Source organism: Trachypithecus francoisi, unplaced genomic scaffold (assembly GCF_009764315.1).
Source record: "Trachypithecus francoisi isolate TF-2019V2 unplaced genomic scaffold, Tfra_2.0 Lachesis_group2, whole genome shotgun sequence".
Classification (NCBI taxonomy): Eukaryota; Metazoa; Chordata; class Mammalia; order Primates; family Cercopithecidae; genus Trachypithecus; species Trachypithecus francoisi.
The window spans coordinates 61,554,455-61,573,015 of record NW_022681465.1 but is presented as its reverse complement, the minus strand read 5'-3'; the positions used below and the strand labels follow the sequence as shown (position 1 = coordinate 61,573,015).

The 18,561-nt window shown below is 37.1% G+C and overlaps 1 long non-coding RNA gene across 1 annotated transcript in view; it reads right to left on the bottom strand.

Annotated features, from left to right (window-relative positions):
- Positions 1–16,104, bottom strand: part of LOC117064452 — a 32,109-nt gene extending 16,005 nt beyond the window's left edge. The window contains exons 1-2 of the long non-coding RNA XR_004429467.1: positions 15,906–16,104; positions 11,243–11,403 (exon numbers count right to left, since the gene is read on the bottom strand). This is a non-coding gene — a long non-coding RNA (uncharacterized LOC117064452). The remainder of the gene's footprint in view (positions 1–11,242; positions 11,404–15,905) is intronic.
- Positions 16,105–18,561: the final 2,457 nt, after the last annotated feature.

Below are 18,561 nucleotides of genomic sequence, written 5' to 3'. Positions count from 1 at the left end.
CCATTTCTTGTTTCTCTCAGGTTTGTCAAAGATCAGATGGCTGTAGATGTGTGGTATTATTTCTGAGGACTCTGTTCTGTTCCATTGGTCTATATCTCTGTTTTGGTACCAGTACCATGCTGTTTTAGTTACTGTAGCCTTGTAGTATAGTTTGAAGTCAGGTAGCGTGATGCCTCCAGCTTTGTCCTTTTGACTTAGGATTGTCTTGGCAATGCGGGCTCTTTTTTGGTTCCATATGAACTTTAAAGCAGTTAAACTAAAGAGCTTTTGCACAGCAAAAGAAACTACCATCAGAGTGAACAGGCAACCTACAGAATGGGAGAACATTTTTGCAACCTACTCATCTGACAAAGGGCTAATATCCAGAATCTACAAAGAACTCAAACAAATATACAAGAAAAAAACAAACAACCCCATCAAAAAGTGGGGAAAGGATATGAACAGACATTTCTCAAAAGAAGACATTCATACAGCCAACAGACACATGAAAAAATGCTCACCATCACTCGCCATCAGAGAAATGCAAATCAAAACCACAATGAGATACCATCTCACACCAGTTAGAATGGCAATCATTAAGAAGTCAGGAAACAACAGGTGCTGGAGAGGATGTGGAGAAATAGGAACACTTTTACACTGTTGATGGGATTGTAAACTAGTTCAACCATTATGGAAAACAGTATGGCGATTCCTCAAGGATCTAGAACTAGATGTACCATATGACCCAGCCATCCCACTACTGGGTATATACTCAAAGGATTATAAATTACTCTACTACAAAGACACATGCACACGTATGTTTATTGCGGCACTATTCACAATAGCAAAGACTTGGAATCAACCCAAATGTCCATCTGTGACAGACTGGATTAAGAAAATGTGGCACATATACACCATGGAATACTATGCAGCCATAAAAAAGGATGAGTTTGCGTCCTTTGTAGGGACATGGATGCAGCTGGAAACCATCATTCTTAGCAAACTATCACAAGAACAGAAAACCAAACACCGCATGTTCTCACTCATAGGTGGGAACTGAACAATGAGATCACTTGGACTCGGGAAGGGGAACATCACACACTAGGGCCTATCATGGGGAGGGGGGAGGAGGGAGGGATTGCATTGGGGAGTTATACATGATATAAATGATGACTTGATGGGTGCTAACGAATTGATGGGTGCAGCACACCAACATGGCATAAGTATACATATGTAACAAACCTGCACGTTATGCACATGTACCCTAGAACTTAAAATATAATAATAAAAAAAAAGAACATTCAAATGTTAAAATGGGTTACTGAATAATATCACAAAACAGATTTTTTTCTCACCTAAGTCACTTATTTGTGGCAGTAATGTAATGAAGCACGTTGATTTATGACAGTTTTTGGTAACGACATATGAATTTCACTTTGAGTGTCTTGCTCAATTAAATGCTTCCATGAAGGTGATTAAGTCATAATTTTTAACATTTGAAAACCTATAGCTTCTGATGACTAGTTATTATAATTACTATTTTTAGATTTATTTGGTGCCTTTTAAAATGACAATGTGATAGACATAAAAGACTCCAATCTTTCATAGTGCCACAAAAGATAAAATAAAAATATTTAATATCCCAAATGGCTGTATGTTATATAAAAATATTAATAACTTATTAGTAAATAACTCTGTTTTACACTCAAATATTTTGAAAACCTGTTGCTACCTGTGTTTCCAAAGATTACATTTTCAGATTGGATTTGTAGAAATCTGAGATCCTTTCAACAACCTGACATTCAAGGATATTGTGTTATCAAAAAGTCATTCTCAGGTTGAATATACATATTGGTTAATATATATATATATATATGTTATATACACACACACCAATTAGTCTTCTATATTTTCAGGGAGAATATTATTTCATTTATATAAGGATAAATTATTTAACCTAAATTATATGATCACTCAGTGTCGAGGATGTGGTCACTAATTTTGTTTTATTGTTTAAAGAAAATCTTCCCAAATCATATAGAGTGAAAAATGGCATATATATAGCAGCATATGAAAAACACTAAATTAAAAATGAGAAAGTAATATAGGAGAGATTAGATTTGATAGAGCTTGGTGAGATGATGTTGTCTCTTTAGGATGACCTCCACATTCTCTCTCACTGTTGCCATTAGTAGGTGAGTTTGAGTATTCATAAAACTTTTTGTGGTATAACTGACCCTCCATGCATTTGTCATTTTGTACAACAACCTAAACTTGATTCTTTTTGCTACAGATATTACTAACATTTCATTACTAAGTATGTAGAAGAGAATAAACGTATCTGTGAAAAAGCCTTTTAAATAAGCCTTTGAGTGTAGTTATTGAAGCATTAACCACTTCCAGTTTCCCACTCACAATCTATGTGACTTTAGCAAATTATTTATTCATCCCATGTCGCAGTTTCCTCATCTGCGATATAAGCTAATACACGCCTAACTCATTGATTTTTATAAAGATTTAGTGATTTCTTATTTTTAAAGTCTTCCAGTTTTTTTTTTTTTTTTTTTTGAGACGGAGTCTCGCTCTGTGGCCCAGACTGGAGTGCATGGCACAATCTCCGCTCACTGTAAGCTCTGCCTCCCGGGTTCACGCCATTCTCCTGCTTCAGCCTCCTGAGTAGCTGGGACTACAGGCGCCTGTCACCACGCTCGGCTAATTTTTTTGTATTTTTAGTAGACGCGGGGTTTCACTGTGTTAGCCAGGATGGTCTTGATCTCCTGACCTCGTGATCCGCCCGCCTCAGCCTCCCAAAGTGCTGGGATTACAGGCGTGAGCCACCGTGCCCGGCCAGTTTTCCAGTTTTGATGCACACAGAAATGTCAGGGCTTTCATTATTCCTGCTGAAGGTATTTTGTCAGACATCCAGATCATGGGTTCTTAACTTCGCGTTCATGGAATCTGTGTGTGAAATTCAGGGATTTTGAGATCTTGCGTGGAAACAACACATCTTTGAAATTTCAGATTATTTTCATTTGATATATCTTGTGCAGATACCTCAAAATGCCATTTATAGTTATCTTTACTGTAAAATTACAATAATTATTTTGATTAACAAAACATTAGTGATTACCACCTTCCTCTGTACAGATGGCTATGCCATAAAACTGGCCATCTATTGAGCTATATTGGGCCTGGCAATAGTCATTAGGCCACAAAACACTCAAATTCAGAGTTCTCCACTTCTGACCCAGACAAGAAGTTACTTTCCATCATTGTCATTCACAGTCATTTGCTGATCAATATGTAAAAGACAGTTAACAACCAGCCTAGAGTTTAATGTTCAGCCATTACATTTGTTACACTAATCCTTCTTGAAACACAAAACTTAACTTGCCTGGATTTAAATGCTTGCTTATTTATTGTGTCACAAGAAGCACATATATGGTATAATTTATAAAATACTGTAATAATTGTCAATATATTTCATGTTTATTGTAATAGGTATTTCTATGTAATTTATGCATTTAAACACATACTTTGATGGGTAGTTTGTGGAATTGAACATTGTACAAGTGGGCCATGGCACACGCATGTGCACACACACACACATTTAACTTTCAGACTCTACCTACTAAGTTGTTTGTAAAAGCTCAAAGGACACATTTTTCTCATAAAACTTTCATGGTTTTCCCCAAACATAATTACAGTAACTACTATATATGAAGTGACTTACTTTATATCAGGCAGGTACTTTATATATACCATTCTAGTAAGTCCATACAGAAAATCTGCAGGCTATTTGTTTTAATCCTCAGTTTACAAATACAGTCCATAGAATTTCAATAAATACTCAAGACTAACCAGACTGTTACAGGTTGAATTAAAATTACAAATTATAACTTTAAAGCAATATTAGATATATTTCTGTTTTATTTGTCACTCTTTTGTCCTTATTGCTTCTAGTACATTCTAAGGCTTTATATAATTGATATCAGCCTTTCTTGTGGCAAATGGTGCAAAGATTTATACATAGTGGGTACTCATTACATATTTTCTTGACAAATCAAGGCGTGGATTTTAATTCAGAGAGGGGAAGTGGAGACAAAGGAAAGTAACAAAAATAACAAAATATTAAAAAACTTGGCTGGGCATGGTGGCTCACAACTGTAATCCCAGCACTTTGGGAGACTAAAGTGGGTGGACCACAAGATCAATAATTAAAGACCAGCCTGGCCAATATGGTGAAACCCTGTATCTACTAAAAATACAAAAATTAGCCGTGCATGGTGGTGGACGCCTGTAGTCCCAGTTACTTAGGAGGCTGAGGCAGGAGAATCACTTGAACCCGGGAGGCAGAGGTTGCAGTGAGCTGAGATCGTGCCACTGCACTCCAGTCTGGGTGACAGGGTGAGACTCCATCTCAAAAAAACAAAACAAAGCAAAACAAACAACAACAACAACAACAAAAACCTCACAAACTCGCATATTAAATATTCAGAGTTTTGAGTCTTTTTCTTTGTTAATTCCTACCGATAATACTGACTTTTGCAAATTAATTGTTTTGTCTTGGGTTTTGCTTTTTCAATTTGTAAGACCTTAGAGAGTCATTTCAAAAATAGGGCTAAGCCTCTATCTACTCATTTCTTAATAATAGTATTGCATTTCCTAAAGAAAATCAAGTGTGTTTTGTTCACTGTGTAAAAATCCATAATAACACCAAAATACTTTGATAAAATGAGTTACTGTATTTGTTGATTACATTTACTCTCTAAATTGATTTATTTTCTTTGTAGAACTTCCTAAAACATTTAATCACAATGATATTAATATTAATATTATATTAGCCATTTTCCCCCAAGAAGTGATTTCTAAATTGCTCCAGAGCATACAAATACGCTTTCCCCCCATGTTTTCTTTAAAGGAAACATATGTCTAAGAGATTAAGTGAGGTTACAAAGTTCACACAGTCTTACAGACCTTGATGTTAGGAATCAGATGTTTAGTATTCCTAGCATTAACAGCATATAGTTGTGATAATAGTGTTATTAATTGATTTCTTTGTTTTGAAACAGTTACTGTAGTGAACACTTTAACACAAATCACTTCAATTAAGTTTGGTATAAAAACAACAGCAGCAACAAAAAAACTTTATTATTTCTTAAGTTTTTTTCTATTAGGAAACTAAAGAATCAATAATTTTAGAATATTGCTCTAGTTTATTGAGTCTGTAATAGAGTCTTGATTGGAAACTCTAAGTATTGTCTTTCGTAGGCATGTGTTTTTAGCCATTAATCTGTGTGTTTCCTAGGAAATAGACCAATGTTTATTGCCATCCTGCCCCATGCTGGGTCTCTGTTACATCTTTCATGAAAAACCTGTTCATCATTTATTTCTCATGAAAAGTCATGGTATATTTCCTTATCATTTATTTCTCTGTCCCCTGGGCATTTCTTACATTAATAATTGTTAACCATTTATTAATTGTCAGTCACTCTTCTAGACGCTCGGAACAAAACAATGTGTAAAATTAAACTCTTTTTTCATATAATTTACAGTTTACAGTTTTCCTCTTTGACTAATGGATCATTTAAAAGAACTTTGTTTTCCTAGAGTACAGTCACTAATTTCTAATTAGGTTTCATTGTAACCTAATTAGAGATATACACTCTATAGAGAATATACTGTATAAATTGTTAATCTATTCAAACTTGTCAACATTATGTTTATGTACAGTAAAGTGTCTACCATGGTGAATATACATGAACACTGGAAAACAATGTTGACTCTGCAGTTTTCTAGAAATATTGATTAGTCCAAAGTGTTATTTGGATCTATGTCTTTATTTTTGTTTTCTTATTATTTCCCCAGTGGTTGTATCAATTACCAAGAAACTGGTGTATGATGTTTTTCTATAATTGTGAATTTATTTATCCATTCTTCTTTTTAATTCTGTCAGATTTGCTTCAAATATCTTGAGGCTCTCTTATTAGGTATATACATTATAATTGATATTATTTTTCTGATAAATTTTTCTATCACTATGCATAATACTCTTTTTACTGAAGTCCTTTTTATGTTAATATGTCTTCTCCAAGCTACATGTACTCATTTTTTATTTGAAGTACATTTTCTAGCAATTTAATTATTACCTTTTTTAAATATTCAAAGTGGATCCTTGTAGACGATAAGAAATTAGATCTGGCTTTTAAAAATTCACTTTGTCAGTCTAACATCTCTTCCTTTAGTCCTTCGAATCTGTTTCTCACTAGTATAATTTCCACCCAGCCTGAGAAATTTCCTTTATAATTTCATGTAGAACATAACTATTGATCTCTTGATTTTTTGTTCACCTGCATATGTCTACTTCACATTCCAATGAAGGTTATGTTCAATGAGTATAGAATACTAAACTGACAGGTGTTTTATTATGTCTTCTTTTCTTTTTTCTTCTTTTTTTTTTTTTCTTTCTCTCTCTGAAATTTGAAAATGTTGCTCCACTGTCTTCTAGTCATGGTTTCTGACAATCCATTCAAACTATAACTTATTTATGTATAATGTTTCATTTTTGTCTACTGCTGTGAAGACTTTTTCTATTTGCTTTTTAACAATTTGATTTAATGGATCTAGGCATAGTTTCTCAGATCTTATGTTGCAGAATTTTGCTCCTTAGTTCAGCTAAAACCTAGGTTCTTGTCACATGACTAGGAAAATTTATGAATGCAGACACATTGAAGGGTGAGTAGAGCAGGGCTTTATAGGGCAAAAAGAAAAAATAAAACTTTCAGCAAAGCTAGAAGGGTTCCTGCTAACCGGTCCTCACCTCACAGATTTATTCCCAGGTTACCACAGGAGCTCAAGAGAGCAGGCTCCTCCCCTGCATAAGGCATGACTTCCTCATGGCTCCACTCACTTCCTCCAGTGAGTGTTGGGCTCCAGTCCGCTGTGGGCATGCCCAGACAAGCCCTAGGAAGTTTCCTTTCATCTGTACAAAAGCATCTGATGTAAACACTTGTGTGGCAGGTCAGAAATTCTCTGGGGACACCTTTTTATCTGCCTAGGCATTTGACTGTCCCATTCCCCCCTCTAAAGAAATACCTCTAACTGCCATTAGAATAAGGATAAAGATAAGGATGAAGACCAATCTTAATTGCTTCCTGCTGACAGGGAAGCTGTTTTGGGAAAATGGTAGTCAGATTTCCCTCAGAGGCCTATCTCAGGGTTCCCAGTAAAAAAAAGGCCATCATCCAAGGCTCCAGTTGCAGTTTGTTTGGAGTTTGATGGCCTAAAAGTGAGAAGAGACAAACAGGTTATTAGAAAATATGTATCAAAATGAAACAAGAGTGGGTAAGGACAACTTGAAAGTCCAGAGACCTTTTACCAGTTTGCACAGGGAGAGAGAGGCTAAAAACCCAATGGGTTAAAAAAAATTTTTTTTTTTACCCTTTTGCTGGCGTGTCAGGTTTCTGCATTCCCTTCCCCTGAACCTAATCCTAAGTCAATTAGTCTACAGTTTGAGAAATTAACTCCTTCCAGTTTGAAGGATGCATCTGAGGGAAGTGTCCCGTGATATGTGACACCATTACCTACCTATCAGTGAATAGAGGACAGAGGAAGAAAAAGGAAAAAAGAAGGCATTTTTTTCAGAAGGGTCCCGGGGGTCAGAATGTGTTCTAAAAGGCTGCAGACTAAAGATGAATGGCTACTCATCTAGAAATAGGGGAGCATGTGTGCCTGGTTCCTTTCTTTTACTAGCAAATACCCAGGGTGTGTGAGGGAGAGAAAGTGAGTTGTTCCTCTTTCTTTCCTCTGTCTTTTTATTACTGAGTCCCAGCAACTGTGACAGGGTGCCACCCATGGGTGTCAAAGTGGCTTTCATCTATGTTAACATGAGGCCTAGGGGATGGGAATAACTGCTCTTTCGTATGTACTCCCTATCTCCCCTGCTGGCAATAGCCTTTGAATTCTCTAGACTTCATTTATGCCATGGATACTAGCATGACCTTTATCCATGAAACAGGAAGCTTGGCTTAATCAGCAGGAATCAGTCATGCTCACCTGTGCTGTGCTTTTGACTTTCACTATTGTCTGTCTTCTGGATCCCTAAGATCCAGTTTTCTTAGGCCTTTGACATAAACTTGGAAATGACTTTGCGACCAAAATTGTGTCTCAGCATGGAAGTTGCATAGACTCCTTATCACAAGCTGTAATGCTAAAGTGAAGCTGTGGAAGTGAGTTCTCCTCCAACAAAGGAAAGAAAAGGATGTCTTGTGACACACCCAGATAACTGGTGGCTGTAGCTATGCTTGCTAAGATTTGGGTGCATGGGGTGTTGCTTTGGTTAGCTCCCTTGGTTTTACTTTCCCAAAAAGGAAACCTCCGGGTGATGGGCATCCTATTTAGTCCCATCAGCTGGCAGGATTTGCAGGATAATTGTTCAGAACTAAAATATTGATCCAGATTTCTACATTACTCATCCCCTTTTGTCCTTTCTGAGCTGCAACCAGAGACGGTTGGCTGGTTCACAGGAATAAGCAAGGTTAGTGTAAAATGTAGGCAAAAACTTAAAAACAAGTAATAAGTCTAGAAACTAATGATGGTAAGTTTTGAATCATAATTTATCTCTGTCTTGTCCTCATTTCTGTTAAAAACAAATCATAATAAGAGTGTGTTGCTTGCAAAATAGACTTTAATCTTATACTTGGCTTGATTACTTGCATAAAGTGCAGCAAAAACAATTATTTCTACCTAGGCCCTTTAGATTGGCTTTCATGAAAATCTGTTTCACAAAGAATCTCAGATAAGATCATTTAAAGCTGAGCCCAGCCTAGGTTTTTATCCTTATATAACTGTGAATTGGGTAAACTCATCTCTTCTTGAGGTCCCAAGAGCATGTGATGTCTGGGCCTGTTGGAAAGTGACATTCTTTTTTTTTTTTTTTTTTTTTTTTTTTTTTGAATTTTTTTTTTTTTTTTTTAATTATACTTTAAGTTCTAGGGTACATGTGCATGACGTTTATATCATGTATAACTCCCCAATGCAATCCCTCCCTCCTCCCCCCTCCCCATGATAGGCCCCAGTGTGTGATGTTCCCCTTCCGAGTCCAAGTGATCTCATTGTTCAGTTCCCACCTATGAGTGAGAACATGCGGTGTTTGGTTTTCTCTTCTTGTGATAGTTTGCTAAGAATGATGGTTTCGAGCTGCATCCATGTCCCTACAAAGGATGCAAACTCATCCTTTTTTATGGCTGCATAGTATTCCATGGTGTATATGTGCCACATTTTCTTAATCCAGTCTGTCACAGATGGACATTTGGGTTGATTCCAAGTCTTTGCTACTGTGAATAGTGCCGCAATAAACATACGTGTGCATGTGTCTTTGTAGTAGAGTAATTTATAATCCTTTGGGTATATACCAGTAGTGGGATGGCTGGGTCATATGGTACATCTAGTTCTAGATCCTTGAGGAATCGCCATACTGTTTTCCATAATGGTTGAACTAGTTTACAATCCCACCACAGTGTAAAAGTGTTCCTATTTCTCCACATCCTCTCCAACACCTGTTGTTTCCTGACTTCTTAATGATTGCCATTCTAACTGGTGTGAGATGGTATCTCATTGTGGTTTTGATTTGCATTTCTCTGATGGCCAGTGATGATGAGCATTTTTTCATGTGTCTGTTGGCTGTATGGATGTCTTCTTTTGAGAAATGTCTGTTCATATCCTTTCCCCACTTTTTGATGGGGTTGTTTGTTTTTTCTTGTATATTTGTTTGAGTTCTTTGTAGATTCTGGATATTAGCCCTTTGTCAGATGAGTAGGTTGCAAAAATTTTTTCCCATTCTGTAGGTTGCCTGTTCACTCTGATGGTAGTTTCTTTAGCTGTGCAAAAGCTCTTTAGTTTAATTAGATTCCATGTGTCAATTTTTGCTTTTGCTGCCGTTGCTTTTGGTGTTTTAGACATGAAGTCCCTGCCCATGCCTATGTCCTGAATGGTACTACCTAGATTTTCTTCTAGGGTTTTTATGGTATTAGGTCTAACATTTAAGTCTCTAATCCATCTTGAATTAATTTTCGTATAAGGGGTAAGGAAAGGATCCAGTTTCAGCTTTCTACTTATGGCTAGCCAATTTTCCCAGCACCATTTATTAAATAGGGAATCCTTTCCCCATTTCTTGTTTCTCTCAGGTTTGTCAAAGATCAGATGGCTGTAGATGTGTGGTATTATTTCTGAGGACTCTGTTCTGTTCCATTGGTCTATATCTCTGTTGTGGTACCAGTACCATGCTGTTTTGGTTACTGTAGCCTTGTAGTATAGTTTGAAGTCAGGTAGCGTGACGCCTCCAGCTTTGTCCTTTTGACTTAGGATTGTCTTGGCAATGCGGGCTCTTTTTTGGTTCCATATGAACTTTAAAGCCGTTTTTTCCAATTCTGTGAAGAAACTCATTGGTAGCTTGATGGGGATGGCATTGAATCTATAAATAACCTTGGGCAGTATGGCCATTTTCACGATATTGATTCTTCCTATCCATGAGCATGGTATGTTCTTCCATTTGTTTGTGTCCTCTTTGATTTCACTGAGCAGTGGTTTGTAGTTCTCCTTGAAGAGGTCCTTGACATCCCTTGTAAGCTGGATTCCTAGGTATTTTATTCTCTTTGAAGCAATTGTCAACGGAAGTTCATTCCTGATTTGGCTCTCTGCTTGTCTGTTACTGGTGTATAAGAATGCTTGTGATTTTTGCACATTAATTTTGTATCCTGAGACTTTGCTGAAGTTGCTTATCAGCTTAAGGAGATTTTGGGCTGAGACGATGGGGTTTTCTAAATATACAATCATGTCATCTGCAAACAGGGACAATTTGACTTCTTCTTTTCCTAACTGGATACCCTTGATTTCTTTCTCTTGCCTGATTGCCCTAGCCAGAACTTCCAACACTATGTTGAATAGGAGTGGTGAGAGAGGGCATCCCTGTCTTGTGCCAGTTTTCAAAGGGAATTTTTCCAGTTTTTGCCCATTCAGTATGATATTAGCTGTGGTTTTGTCATAAATAGCTCTTATTATTTTGAGGTACGTTCCATCAATACCAAATTTATTGAGCGTTTTTAGCATAAAGGGCTGTTGAATTTTGTCAAAAGCCTCATCCCTGGATGCAAGGCTGGTTCAACATTCGCAAATCAATAAACGTAATCCAGCATATAAACAGAACCAAAGACAAGAACCACATAATTATCTCAATAGATGCAGGAAAGTGACATTCTTTACTCACTGAAGGTTAAGAATCCTGTATGTGGACTGTGTAGACAAACATTTGAGGCCAGTTTTCCCAAGGGGTTCTCATCAGCTCTGCAGGTTGAGCTTGACTCCTTAAAGAGAAGCACACATTTCCAATCAAAGCCTGATAAAACAACCAGTTGCTCCAATTGCATTCTGTTGCAAAAGAAAAAGGATTCTTATTGCACTGATGCAAATGATTATACTGCCATAAGTTAAGAATATGCAATACTAGTTTCCAAATTCTGGAGAAGCCAGGCAGAGAGAGACAAATATGCTCCAAATTTTGTTCGCAGGAGTACAACTTACTCAACTGTTAAAGGCCATAAATAGTTCAAAATTTAAGTTTCCTGTACTCTGAAAAACAAAACAATGATCAGCAATATTCCAAGCAAAAGTTAAAAAGATTATTTAAGTTTTCTATTAGTTCAGTCCATTCAGTTAACTCTTGCTTTATATCCATGAACATTTCAATTTTCATGAGTCCTGTATGTTTTTCCTTTATTCCAATGTCACAATCTCCAAAGTCATCAGAAACTTGCATTTGAGAACACCTGTCAAAGTTCCATAACTGATTATAAACCATTGTTTGAAGAGATCAAAACAAGACAACAATGGTTTGTGAGTACAAAATGTCTAGGGTAGTTGCATTCAGAAACATGATTGACAAATATATTTAGTTATCTCCATGGTTTACAATAACAACATAATAGCTATAATTATGATTGATAGCATATGCTCAAACATTAGAATTTTATAAATCCCATAAATTTTGGAACATATATTAGTATTATTCACAAAAATACAACCTAAAAAAGATTGAACAATATTTTGTCAATCCCATGTACCTAAAACATATCACATAATCCTGTTTAACCTCTTTTTTTTTTTTTTGGATTCTGCATGTGTCTTCTGTAGCATTCAAAAGTCTGGTGTCAAGAAAGACAATTTTGAAACTGAAGTTTGATTTTGGGAAACCTGTTAAGTATGTTAGTGATTTAAAATACTTGATGTTATGAAATAGAATTCCAGATTACCATAAGTTATTTACTTTGCCAAAATGATGACTCAGAAATTTTAAAAGCAAAAACCTGTTATAGCTCTTTACAAATTTTGCTGAAGAGTAGCTTAGTACTTTAAGAGTACCTTGTTGTGCTTTTATTTCAAAGCTGAATTTACAGAAAAACCATACAACATCCTTTGAATTTAGTCAATATTTTTACACATGGAATTTCTTTTGCAAGGTTAAATTTTAGCTTTTACAATCCTTCACAACTTGTTTGAACTTTTACTGTTATCTTACTTAATTCAAAATAACCATTTAACCTGAGGCAAAATTTTACATTTCTATGCTTTCTTATAATCTTGTACTAAAAACACATTTTACTGTCCTTCCCTAACTGAAATGTAAATATATTTTTAGTAGTCTCAATTACATCTTATAATGGTAACTCCTAGCACTTGTTACCTTTAAAGTAAAACCTAGTAAGTTTTTTTAAAATTATGTGCTAGGTGCAGTCAAGGTTTGACTTCTTCCAGCACAATTAAGGGCATAGTTAGTAATATATTCCCCAGGCATTACCAGTTGTGAAGCCAGCAAATTCAATCACTTTCAAAATGCATTTTGTAACCTTAAAACGTTTAGCAAACCTAGTATCTGACCAGCATAATTTAGTCCACCTATTTACATTTTGATGGCATCTGCATTTTACCAAATAATCTTTTAGGCTGTTTTTATTTCTCAAGGATTAAAGTCACGAGAACTAAAAGCTACCACAGCTTTTATCTTTCCATTAACAAATATTTGATCCAAGTGCTTATTTTTCTTTAGGCCAACGAATTAGTACTATTTTTATAAACATCACAAACACAACACATATATAACTACATAGCCAGGCAGAAGAAAACTCAGCAGCCACAAAATTTTTCATTTGCCAGTCTCTGAATTGGATTATAGTCTTATAGGTGGGTCTTTTTAGGGGACGAAAACATGCTGCTTCTAAGGCACAATAAACAGGCATAACTGGGATGCAAAAGCAGATTTTGGGAGGGATCTATCTGCTTTTAGTTCTTGAGGTTCCATGATGAAAACAGATTTCTTCCCAAAATGGGGTCAGTAGTGCCTTCTGTTTTTCCCAAGGAGTCCCATGCCTCCCAGAGTTATCTTAGTCTCATGCATGCATCCACTGGCCAGACAAAATGGGGAAAATAATTCAGCCAATTGAGAAAAACACCCCTTTTCCAGCAAAACAAAATCCAACGGAGGGGGTGGGGATGGGAAATAAATAAATAGAGGCCTTTTAAATATGACTATAACTTGGATGTACACTTTTAATTAAGCTGAGTGCTCCTGAATTTTTAAAAATCCCTTATTATCTGATTTTAGTTATGCCATGCCAAGCAGTCAATCTTTCTTGCCTTTCAAACTTTCCTACAGGCTAAGGGAAAGAGAAATCCAAGGCTGTTGAGGGGAAAAGAATAAATAAATTGCAAAGGTCATCCAGATAACAAACCAGAAAAGGTTTATTGCCTAAGCCAGGATTTGAACTCAGTTGCCATTGTAAAATGGTAGAAGCTAACAAAACATTGTCATTGTGTCCGGAATTGGTGGGTTCTTGGTCTCACTGACTTCCAGAATGAAGCCACGGACTCTCACGGTGAGTGTTACAGTTCTTAAAGACAGTATGTCTGGAGTTTGTTCCTTCAGATGTTCAGATGTGTCTGGAACTTCCTTCTGGTGGGTTCATGGTCTTGTTGACAGGACTGAAGTTGCAGACCCCTGTGGTGAGTGTTACAACTCTTACACGCAGTGCGTCTGGAGATGCAGTGCGTCTGGAGTTGCTCGTTCTTCCCGGTGGGTTCGTAGTCTTGCTGGCTTCAAGAGTGAAGCTACAAACCTTTCTAGTGAGGGTTACAGCTCATAATGGCAGCATGGACCCAAACAGTGAGCAGAAGCAAGATTTATTACAAAGAGCAAAACAACAAAGCTTCCACACCGTCAAAGGACATGAAGTGGATTGCCACTGGCTGGCTCGGGCAGCCTGCTTTTATTCCCTTATCTGGCCCCACCCACATCCTGCTGATTGGTCCACTTTACAGAGAGCTGATTGGTCCATTTCACAGACAGCTGATTGGTCCACTTTGACAGAGTGCTGATTGGTGTGTTTACAATGCCTGAGCTAGACAGTGCTAGACAGAAAGTTTTCCAAGTCCCCACTAGGTTAGCTAGATACAGAGTACTGATTGGTGTATTTACAAACCTTGAGCTAGACCCAGAGTACTGATTGGTGTATTTACAAACCCTGAGCTAGGCACAGAGTGCTGATTGGTGCATTTACAATCCCTTAGCTAGACAGAAAAGTTCTCCAAGTCCCCACTAGATTAGCTAGACCCAGAGCACTGATTGGTGAATTTACAAACCTTGAGCTAGACATAGAGTGCTGATTGGTGTATTTACAATCCCTTAGCTAGACATAAAGGTTCTCCAAGTCCCCACTAGTTTAGCTACATATGAACTAATCAGAGTACTCATTGGTGTATTTACAAACCCTGAGCTAGACACAGAGTGCTGATTGGTGTGTTTACAATCCCTTAGCTAGACTTAAAGATTCTCCAAGTCCCTGTTAGACTCAGGAGCCCAGCTGGCTTCACCCAGTGGATCCTGCACCAGGGCTGCAGGTGGAGCTGTCCACCAGTCCCGCACTGTGCACCCACACTCCTCATCCTCTGGGAAGCAGCTGAGGACTGGCCAGAACTTGAGCACAGTGCTGGCAGGCTGGCATTACTGGGGGACCCAGTACACCCATCACAGCTGCTGGTCCGGGTGCTAAGCCCCTCACTGCCCTGGGCCACTCCGAGTGCTGAGCCCTCGCCCACACCAGCTGGAACTCGCGCTGGCCTGGAGGCCAGCGGCCCCAGTTCCTGCCAGCGCCTCTCCCTCCACACATCCCCACAAGCAGAGGGAGCTGGCTCTGGCTTCCGCCAGCCCAGAGAGGGGCTCCCACCGTGCAGTGGTAGGCTGAAAGGCTCCTCAAGCACCGCCAGAGTGAATGCCCAGGCCAAGGAGGGGCCAAGAGTGAGGGCTGCTGATACATTGTTACCTCTCACCGTGAGGTTACCAGTCACCCTTTCAAAGACATAAAACAAGATGGAGACCTGCAGCAAAGTTTGCTACTGATCATACAGAATGCAAAGCACACTAGATTGGCTACAGATTAAAACCAACCTCACGAATAATTTTTAATAATTAAAACTTTACAGATAATATAAACAGTGATCCTTATAATTCCTGACCTAGTAAAATGTCTTCTAAAAGGAAAAAAATAAAAACTCTCACTGAAAAGCTAACTGCTGGCAGAGTAGAGAAAGGCAGAAAAATTTAAAGTGCAGGGTTGGAAAGATGCCTGCAGGAAGAACATCTTATTCTTATGGAAATGGGTTCCTCCAACAGGGTGAGGAACTTAAGAGGGGAGCAGGGAGCCTCTGATTCACCTGTCTATCCCTTAAAAACAGTAAAAGGCTGACATTCCCCACCCCTGGAAGTGACGGGAGTGGAGAGGGGGGAGGCATAGTTTCCCCTACCCTCAGAAAAAGCCCAAGGACACAAAGGATTAGAAGTAAAAAGAAAAAAAGGGGCGCTGGGTTCACATCTTACTCACCATTTCTCAAGCCCCTTGTTTGGGTGCCAAAATAGTTCAACTAATACTTGGGTCCTTTTCACATGACCAGGAACATTTAGTCACATGGGCCCACTGAAGGGTGAGTAGAGCAGGGTTCTATTGGGCAAAAAGGAAAACAAACACCAACAAAAAACTATTAGCAAAGCGAGAGGGGTTCCTGCTAAAAAGTACCACCTCACATATTGATTCCCAGGTCACCATAGAGGCTGAAGAATGCAGACTCCTCTCCTGTGCAAGGCATGAATTCCTCATGGCTCCCCGCCACCTTGCCCCAGTGAGCATGTCAGGCTGCAATCCACTGTGGGCATGCCCAGACAAGCCCTGGGTAGGTTCCCTCATCTGCACAAACACATCTAATGTAAACATTTGTGGGCCATGCTGGAAATTCTCTAGGGGTCCCTTTTTATCTGCCTAGACATTATGATGTCTCACTTATACTATTTGGAATTTGCTGAGCTGCTTTAATTTGTAAAAGTATGTCATTGACTGTACTGCAGATTTTGAAAGTCTTTGGGTATTTGGAAGTATTCCCCGATTTTACATTTGGTTACTGAAATTGCACATATGTTAGACCTTTGAATATTGTCCTTCACGTTTTGAGGTTTTCTTATTTTTCTATTTCAAAGTATCTCTTTAATCTCATTCGTTGTTCTATGTTTTTTATGTTGGGGAATTTCTACTGATCTATTAATTTGTTTATGTTATGACCATTTTCTTTATATTCAAAGTGGATTCCTTGTAGGCAATAAGAAGTTAGATCTGGCTTCTTGGACATACTATTTTATGTTCAACATATTTTCCTACTATCTTTTTCTTTTTTTTTTTTTGCTCTTGAACTTAATAAATTTTTAATTTCAGATATTTTAATTTTCATTGAAAAAATTTCCATTTGTTTCCTTTGTAACATTCCTTTGTCTCTGCTGATATTTACTACCTGTAGGGCTCTTTATCCCTAACTCTCCTCCTGAATCTCATGTCTCTCTCTAGCCCACAGAATGTCCATTAATTATTGTTGTTTTTGTTTTTCTCCTAGCCAAATTGACAGCAGAGTGTCTAGTGAGACTTGTAGTCACCTGTGCTTTTCCACTGTGTGAATGGGAAAAGATATCCCAAGGAAAAAAGAAATAATGAAAATCACTTTAATGACAGTTCCTATTTCAAATTTTGACTTCTCTTAAAAAAAAATATGACGTGTTTATTTTCAGAATTTTCAATTAGGGTATTTTTAAGTTACTTTTTTCTTACTCTAAAAAATGTATCCAAAGTTCCCCACCTCTTTTAAAGCAAAACTACAAAAATTAGCCAGGCATCGTAACAGGCCCCTGTAATCCCAGCTACTCAGCAAGCTGAAGGAGGAGAATTGCTTGAACCCAGGCAGCAGAGGTTGCAGTGAGCTGAGATCATGCCACTGCACTCCAGCCTGGGCGACAGAGTGAGACTCCATCTCAAAAAAAAAAAAAAAAAAAAAATGGTATCCAAAGTTTATAGTTGCAATGAGTAGGATGGATGGACTATGGGGATCTTTCGCTGCCAAATATTAACCAGAAATTCAGGGTTATATTTTTACTTTTGTTTTTATTTTTTAAGAGTAACTTTAAAATAACTTTGTTAGGTCTTCTTTCTGATATTCCACTTACTATAAATAAGAATTTTATTCAAAAACTATATTAATTTGAATAGACAGGTTTAGAATATTTGTTATTTAGTGTTCATATAAACAAATATAGATTTTATTTAGTCTTCTTGTCCTATTATACACTTCTATTTATTGTTTTCTTCCTTCTATTTTGTTGCAATAATGAAACAGATTGTTATCTATTATTTACTCTCTAAGTACTTTGCTGGTATAAGGAAAGGTTATAAACTTTGTATAAATACTTAGTGATTTCTTAAATTTTATTTTTTTAAGACATAGAATTATGTCATTTAAATTAATTTGTATCAGGTGTTCCAAATTTTTACAACTTAGTTGCTTTTATTTCATATAATTTCATGACTAAGTTAATAAAATTGGGACATTTCATACAATTTTATTTTATCTTTAAATATTATACTGAGCTTTGTAGCATCTGTTGAAATAATTAACGACATTATCTTAACGTTTTTTGGAGGTAATATTTATACAAGAGATTTCTCTTCATTGATGCACTCTTTCACATGAAGACAGAATGCTCTCTCTCTATTACTGATGCTTCCTCAGTGTAACGCTTTATTATCTATCCATTCCTGATTTCATTCTATTCATGATGTGTAGATGAGTTAATGTTAATTGATAAGTTGAGGAAGACAAATTATTTATAAAGACTATAACTCTCTTTTTCATTTTTCTTTGGAACTAAGAGATTCTCAAAAGCCATATGCACAGCTGTTTCCTCTGGCCTATAGTAAAACAGCTTTTTATTGAGGAAGAATATGTTTAGACAGAAGACACTTGAACAATTCTGGAATCTAGCGTTATAAGCTCCCTTCCTGAATTTAGTTTAACTTTACTGGTTTGTTATCCAATTGCTCATTTGATTAAGAACTTGGGCATACAAGAGTAGTGTTATTTATCAACCCCCTTGGTACACCAGCATTTTATTGCTCTTAATTTAATTGGGTATACTATCAATCAAGTGAGTTTTACTTAATCATA